The sequence below is a fragment of the Ascaphus truei genome, chromosome 6, assembly GCF_040206685.1.
Source record: "Ascaphus truei isolate aAscTru1 chromosome 6, aAscTru1.hap1, whole genome shotgun sequence".
Classification (NCBI taxonomy): domain Eukaryota; kingdom Metazoa; phylum Chordata; class Amphibia; order Anura; family Ascaphidae; genus Ascaphus; species Ascaphus truei.
In genome coordinates, this window is record NC_134488.1 from 61,820,451 (window position 1) to 61,829,292 (window position 8,842).

At 43.2% G+C, this 8,842-nt stretch overlaps 1 pseudogene; it reads right to left on the bottom strand.

The window, feature by feature from the left end:
- Positions 1-718: 718 nt before the first annotated feature.
- On the bottom strand, positions 719-3,529 carry LOC142498108 (olfactory receptor class A-like protein 1; annotated as a pseudogene).
- Between the last annotated feature and the right edge of the window lie 5,313 nt (positions 3,530-8,842).

Sequence of the window (8,842 nt, forward strand, 5' to 3'; positions counted from 1 at the left end):
GTGAGGAGTAAGGGAGCCCAGGGGAGATGGGGCAGGCAATGGACGGGACACCTGCCTGAATAAGGTACTGTGACCACAGGGAAGCACTACGTGAGGCAAACAAAATAACCACATAGCTATGCACTAACTGCATCAATGAAATCTGCCCAAAAGCTAAGTAAAACAAAATAGACATGCAAGGCAGCAGTAGAACTGTAAAGAATGCCCACTACAAAAAAAAGAAAAAAAGGCTGCAGACCCGTTATAACGCGGTCCTTGGGGTCCACCCGATACAACCGCATTCTAACCGGGATCACGGGGGGGAAAAATTGGCGCCACGATCAGGGGACCCAAGGGCACTCCCACGCAGGACTTACCAGTCCTGGAGCAGGGTGGTGGGGATCCGACACCACGGGTCAGCCATCGTGCATGGGGGGGGGGAGGGTTGGGGTGGTGTGTCTGTCTCCGTGTGTGTGTCTCCGTGTGTAGGTAGCAATAAAGCATTGAATAGTAGAGGGGAAAAAATGGCCGCCGCGATCAAGGATCCCGGCGGCACCCCCACACAGGGGAGGAGGGGGCCAAATGAAACCACAGGTAGGGGTGTGTATGTGTTACACACACATATTTGGAAAGCCCCATAGTGCTATTTGCTGATACTGTGTACACAGGTTCTTTTTCTCCATATTTATTCTGTGACGTCCACAGAACTCATTCTCTGTGAACATTTTACCTTCTTCTGCTATTTGGGTTTGGTAGCGATGATGATTACAGAGCAAGCTAGCACTATTCTGGCATCATTCATGTCAGGAGTCACATTAGACAGGGTTAGGGGTAGATCCACATGCAGTTATAAAACCCAAATAACACCACATACAAGGCAACCAACAGGATGACGGCTCTAGAAGTCTTGTACTCAACGGACCTCCCTTTTGCTCTGTTCGAGCTCCGTGTTCCTTTTATAGTTTTCTTATGACTGAACAACATGTACACAATGTAAGTGTGTAGAGGGAGAGGGGGATTGGCCCGGTATTAAAGGGGTTGCACCCCATATAGCCACCCCCTGACCTCACCAGGGATTCAAGGGGTTAACTGGACTGCGGTCCAGGAATGTGGTTTTTACCTTGCTGCAACATCCAAATGTGTATTCCTCTGTTATAATGTATTGTCACCATTTCAGTGTCTGCACCACACACACACTGAGATCCATTCGGGAGGAGAAGGGTTAATAGTTAGGAAGTATTATAGCCCTTTGTTCCATGTTCCCGCCTTTTCAGGCTCCATTTTGCAGTTTCCCATAGGTCGCCATTGCAGCTCCATTGAAACCTATGGCGAATCCGGCGGTTTGGGCCCGTTTCCATCGAACACCAGCAGGTGGCGTCCGAGAGGAGGAGCGGCGGTTTCCCATTGTAAGGTAATGGAGCCATTGACTTCAATGGGGATTCCTCGACGCCGACCTCCAGGAACGGGTTGGCAGCCATCCAAACCGCAAACCGCAGAAGCGGATACAATGTCTGAAAAAGAGCTTTTATCACATTAGTTCAAGGTCAACTACAATTGGCGTGGGAACCCTAGGTTCTAGGGCACCCAGAAATAAAATTCTTTTTGCCCCTAGATTCTAGGAACCCACACACTCGACCACCACCGGGTCCGAAGATTAAGGACCCCCGTAAAGGGTCGCACCCGCCAAGAGGGTCGCGCCATTGACTCCAATGGCGGAGGGAAGAGCAGCGCGAGAAAACGGCTAAGTCCGAAAGAGTCAAATGTGTAAGCCCATATCTCTGGTTCTGGGAGGACCAGAGGGCTGGCATTTGGGTCGCATGTAGTCACTGTTCCAGCCATCTTCGACCAACCAGACGGAGTATAGGCAACTGTAAAGAAGTGTGACTTTCCCCATAGACTTCAATGGCGTCGTTACTCCATTGAAAGACTATGGCGGAGGAGCCCTATAGACTTCAATGGCGGAGTTGCCCCATTGAAAGACTATAGCGGCGGAGCCCATTGACTTCAACGGCGGAGTTGCTCCATTGGAAGCCTATAGCGGCGGAGTCCGTTGATTTTAATGGGAAAGAGTGAAAAGCAGAGATTCATTTTTAGAGTGGAGAATCCTACATTAAAGTAATAAGAGTTTTAAACTGTATTTGTGTATCTCCGGTCTGGAAGGTCGCAGCGAGCTGAAACTTGGACACCATGGAGAGTCACCCCCGGCCTGGGGGACTGGTAAGTTTCAGCCTGCTCGGCCCAACAGAACAGATTATTTTAATATGTCTTGATATTAAAAACTAGATTGTATTTCGAAGCGGGGATAAAAGCCCGCGAAGATTTCTGAATCTGGCGAATGTAAATGCTCAGGGGGGCGACCTATTGTCTACAACAGACCCCCTGGTCAAAGGCTCAGCCACCCTAGCTGTATACATTAGGGCGGAGAAATGCAGGGCTTGAGTGGTCTGTAAGTGCTATAATTCACACCTACAGACAAAGTGTTTCCTGACCAGATCCAGGTCTGGTAGACATGTCGGCACCCTGACTTTTGTGTGGGGCTAAAGAAATGAGACCTCCAGGGTCAGAAGTACGCATGTGCCAAATAGCTGGGGGCATGGGTTATCAATGTTCCCACGTTAGAGATTGTGTGCAGGTAATTATTCTCCAATGGCCTGCACTCAATGATAAGTATAGGACTGGAATTGCATATAACCTGGTGTCAGCCCTATATCCTTTGTCTTCATTTTACCAACTACTTGATGCCTGATTGCTGTTGAATTGCTAATCCTGTTTTCCTGATTACTTCTTCATTCCAATCCCTAAGTAAATGTATTTCTTGTCTGTTATTTGTACTATCTTGTGTGTTCACCTTCTTTAAGGAATAAATTCTCTTTATTATATCTAAGTCGTGTTCAGTTCAACCCAGTTATTTGGTGTATATTATATCCTATCACAAGTTACTGTGACAAAGTGCTCGCCAGAGTCATCAACCCCATGCAAATGAAATCCATTGAGGCCAAAAATGAACCATTAAGAGTATAAGAGACAAAAAAATCAAGAAGTTGATATCACAGTACATCAGGTGCAATGTGTATGGGGATGTTGTAAAATATCCTTTGGCAAGTGCTATTGAACTACTGTAGGGATAAATGATGAGGTTGATAAGCCATATGATAAAAATTATGTTTGACACATTATGAGTCACCCTTTGCTTGAGATAAACCCACATTCTAGTGGTTGGGGAGATCAGTACACACTGGTGACAGCTAAGCAAACTGGTGACACAAATGCACATGGCCCTACTCACTCTGTAGGTGTATATGACAAATTTGCACTGTGTGTCGTCTAGTACATTCTCTAGTCCTATGGCTTTCAGGGATTGGGGGATACCACGGGAGAGGATAACGAAGAGATTCATTAAAGCGAGGACCATCAGGATAATGTTGGCGGGGAGAAGCTTCTCTATTATTCTCAAACATGTGAACTGCAACCGAATAAAAACATTGCCTGGTATACCAATCACAACCAAAAGGAGTAAACCGATGGTTTTAAAAAGGAGATTTTGGTCCATGATACTTCCTTTGATGCCTGTAATGAGTAACAATGTAAAAAATGTGAGCCACGTTATCACCGCGTTATAAGCGGATCCGCGTTGTAGCAGATTGCGCTATAATGGGGATGAGCTGTATTGGCGGAATGAATAAAAGCTAGAGGAAAATTCAATTTGTTAGCAACTCAAAAAATAGAAAAGTCATTGATTTGGCTTAAACATAAATCTTATGAGAGAGGTAATAAGATAGAGTGTTAGCCAATCAGTTAAAGCAAAAGAAGAGCCAATATAATATTCTGCAAAATTCGGAAGCATGATGAGGTAGTATCACAGGATCCAAAAGTTATTAAAGAAGAGTTTAGACTATTCTATGAGAAGTTATACAATATATAAGCCATGCAAAATAGGAAGAAGGAACATATAGAGGAAGATATAGAGTTATTTATGAAGGATATTCAAACTAGAACAATTACACCTGAGGCGAGAGATAAACTTGATGTGGTTATAACGTGGGAGATAGAAAAAGTGGTGAAAGATCTACCTAATGGGAAAAGTCCAGGCCATGACAGACTACAACATATATACTATAAAACCTTTGCTAACTCTCTTATAGTACACATTCAGGACATGTTTAACACTTTAAGACACTTTGGAAACGTATCCCATATATGTCAGAAGCTTATATAACGGTTATCCCTAAGCCAGATAAGGATAAATTAAATTGTGCAAGCTATCGCCCAATGTCACTTATAAATGTAGATGTCAAAATTCTTGCCAAAATTTTAGCGAACAGACTTAATGAATATTTGTCGGATCTGGTGAATGGTGATCAAACCGGATTTATACCAAAAAGGGAAGCCAAGGATAACATTAGACGAATTATAAATATACTGAACCAGATTAATAAAACACGGACTCAAGCTATTATATTATCTCTAGATGCAGAAAAGGTGTTCGATAGAGTACAATGGAATTTTATGTTTGAAATGCTGGAACGTATAGGAACCAGAGATATGTTTAGACAGTATATAAAGGCATTACATAGTAATCCATCAGCAAAGGCCAAGGTAAATGGGCATGTTTCAAACTAATTTAAAATATTAAATGGTTAGAGACAGGGATGCCATTTGTCTCCCTGGTGATTTTTGCACTAATAATGGAGCCATTAGCAGATTCAATAAGGAATCATCCATATATTGTGGGAGTTAAAATAGGTGAGAAAGAACATAAGATCGCATTATATGTGGATGATGTTCTTCTAATAATAACAAACCCTCTGGTTGCGTTGCCAAGTATAATGAATGTTCTGGGCAAATATAGTTTAGCATCTAATTTTATAATCAACTTAACAAAAACAGAGGCCCTAAACATAAGTCTTCCAGCAGGGTTGGCGGCCCAAGTTAAAGAAAACTTCCCTTTCAAGTAGAAGAATAAGAGTATAAAATATCTAGTTACAAATATAACACCAAAAGTAGAAGATCTGTTCCAGGCTAATTATACTCCATTAGCAAAAACAATAGAAAATGATTGGTAGAATATTATCTCAGGGATAAGTAGAATTCATTGTATTAAAATTAATATATGTAAGGATCATCATTTGCGCCCCCCTCTGCGCGCTCTCAGCCTACCTAGACCCGCGATCGGGTGTCCTGCCTCCTGCGGTGCATCACGCAGACTGGCGAATGCCATCGTTCCTTCTAGGGGCGCGCGCAGACTACACTCGGCACTAAGTGCCGTTCTTGCTGGCCCCGCCTCCGGGCTTCATTCACGCGGTGGCGTCATTAGCACGCAGCGCACACCCGCTGTGCGCAGCACCTGCACACAGACGCAGAGTCTCCTCCGTTCTCTTGTCTAAAGGGAAACACCTGTGCCTCCACTCTCGGCCTACCACAGCCAGGCATACTCCTGAGTATGCTCCCAGCTCATTGGACTATTCTGCTTTATATGCTCGGCCTTCTCTCTGGCACATTGGCTGAGCATAACCTTGTTTATGTGTGCTGTGTTCACTGCAGTCTTGTCCTGTGTTGCCTGACCTTGCTTGTTTTTTGGATTCCGCACTTCTCCGCTCCTGACCCGGCTTACCAACGATGATCCGTACCTCTCCTGTCCTGACCCCGGCTTGCCCATGATGATCTGCACCACTCCAAACCTGACCTTGGCTAACGTACCTGCAACGATCCGTACCTCTCCAACACAGACCTCGGCGAGTATCACTGACTATCCCGACCTCTCCTACCCTGACCCGGCTACCTCGACCTATCTACACTCCAGACGCGCCCAAGCGGATGTGGGTTGGCGTTTATCAAATCCCCACCTCGGCCTCGCGGTCACGCCTTGTTTGTGGTGAGCGCATCGTTACAATATCTTGCCGAGGCATATGTATTTGTTCCAGACTATCCTTGTGAAAGTTTCCAAGCAATATATTACAACGCTTCAAAGTAAAATTACTAAATTTATTTGGGTATTTAAAAAGCCAAGGACCAATACGAAAACATTGCAAAGACATAAATCACAAGGTGGACTTGGGTTACCAAACATCAACAAATATTATCTCGCTACACCAGTGAATGCCGTTTTTGAATGGTTTCATTAGACTAGAAATAAACTCTGGGTGGAAATTGAAAATAAATATAGCAAAGAAATAGATACAAATAAGGCTCCATGGCTTAGGAAGACAGATCGCCCCTGAGGTCTGTACGAGCACCCCACTATTGGCGCAGCACTAAGTGCTTGGGACAACATTTCTAAAGATGAGAGAATCTCCACGTTCCCTTCCCCTCTAACTCCAATATGTGGGAACCTGATTTCCCCACAGGGCTCGACTCCGGAATAGTTAAAAAATGGAGTCAAGCGGGTGTAATTAGGCTGGGAGACCTGATGGATACGGGTAAGACCAGATATTTTAAACACTTTCAGGACCAGTTTGAATTTAAAGAAGGGGAAAGATGGCAATATATGCACATTTTTCATTATAAGTATATTTTTGTATATTAAGGGTGCGGAGTCCTTTTTGAAACAGTGCTGTTTTTGCGGGGTGCAGGCGAGCACAATATATTGTACATCTATAGAGCATTACTAGAAATTATTGAAACTAAACTAGGGTTTGAACTAGCCTGGGAAAAAGCTGGGTAGGGAATACTCTGCACTCGAGTGGACACGTGGAGTAATGCCAGCTCTTCCTCGCTATCAATGAATATTCTGGAAAATGTATATAAGATAATGTACAGGTGGTATTACACACCAGAAAAACTGAAATAATACTACCCAGGAACTTCCAATAAGTGCTGGAGAGGTTGTGAGGTTGTGGGAACAATGCTTCATATCTGGTGGGAGTGTAAGATAACAGAGCGGTTTTGGGATATGATATTAGAGCAATTTTTTACTATTACCAAGATTAGAATCCCAAAAGAACTGAGTATTATATTGCTAAACAGAGAAGGGGTCAAGGGGCACAGAATTAGGAAATTTCTATTTATATTCTAAATGCAGCACAATGTGCCATCGCTGCCAACTGGAAAAAGTTGGAGGCATCCACTATGGGACAATGGGAGCCGAGTGTATGGGACTAACCGCTGACACTCGGTTAAAATTTGAACGCCCTTGGCTGCCATGGTCAGAGTTTACTGCTAATAGAACACCGTGAGAGGATTTGAAAGTGGACACATTTGCCATAGTGAGAATGATAATGATAACCCGGACTACTATTTATGAGATTTACTTGTTTCTAGTTTTTATTTTATCTTGGTCTAATCGTATAATTTATTAACGTCAGATTGTTGGTTTTGTGTTTTTTTTATTTTTATTAGTATCAATGCTGTCAGTTAACGTGTTATTGTACATGCGGTACTCTAATATATAACTCATTTTATACGATATTATACAATACGCTATGTATGTTAAGTTTTGTTGAGAGAAGGATGTCAAAAAGAGCTTTGTCTGTGCAAATGCTTGTTGAACAGTGACATCTGACAAAAGGGATCAGTCAGAGGAAATCAAGACCCCTCCCAAGTCTCATCTCACCATGATTACAAACGATTTACAAATACTTACAGGTGCCTGGTATTTGTCAAGTTGTCAATCATCCAGATTTAACCTCTTAAACATGTCACTACCATTAGTTTATTTTTGCCCTATTAACTCAGAAAATGGTAAAACTTGAAATGGTCTTCATTAAACAAACAATGAAGGGTTTGGCTGAGACTCTTTGGAATGGAGGAAACTTTTCTTATTAAAGAAGGTGTTTCCCACAGCTCAAGACACCAGTATCACACAAGAAAGTAGCTGCAAGACATCGAGACCCATATACACCAAGTATTGCTCTGCCATAAGATACTTTATTACCCAGTTTTAACTGCAGGAGCAGTTCTGTGCTTAAAAGGTGCGATCCATGCAACATATACATGTTTAAAAAAAAAAAAAATTATTAATCAGTTCTGTAGTATTAGCTAATACTTGCTACATTTTTTTTAACTCGTTATACCAGTTTTAATGAGCATCCTTTGATTTCTATTGCGGGTTTTAATAATTCCCCCAGCAGTGCAAGATCTTTGTAACACTTTCTGGTTTGTGATAATTTGTTGCCAATATTCCCAGCAGTTTAAGCTGCAAACTGTGACAATAGCTATACTAGCAGCTACAATGTATTCTTAGGCCTCGGATCTAGTACAGGCGTGCGACGGAGCGCATGACATCACGCGCGCCTGTACTAGAAGTGATCCGTGGCCTGCAGGCTTGCATGGAAGGAGCTGTTCCTGTGACGACACGTGAGCGGTTTACCCTAATTATTTATTTATAAAATGTTTTACCAGGAAGTAATACATTGAGAGTCACCGCTCATTTTCAAGTATGTCCTGGGCATAGAGTTAAGATGACAAATAATGCATGGTTACAAATAGTTACTTAAGTGAACAGGGTATACATTATATACAAGACATTGCATGCACAGTTAGAGATAATATATGTTATAGGCATATCTAACAGTTACACACCAGATTAAAATGTGAGACGGCTTTAGTTTTGAAAGAACTAAGGCTAGGTCCCTGCTGCAGCCGGCGACACGGGCACCTCTCACCAGCCCTTTACCTCCTCACTAGCTGTCCCCAGTGCCCCCTCGCTTCCTGGCTCACTGCGACGCGTCAGCCAACAGGATTGTGATCCCAAGCGGCAAAGCGTCACATGGTGCGCCAGGAAGCCAGAGAGGTGGTTTGCTCCTGCCCCTCCCATCACCTCATCAACTTTGAATACTCCTCTTCAGCTTCTTGAGCCCTGTGATCTCTTTGATGCAGTGGCTTTCCATTTGCAGGTTTTTCATTTGGGGGGGGGGAGTGTGAGCAG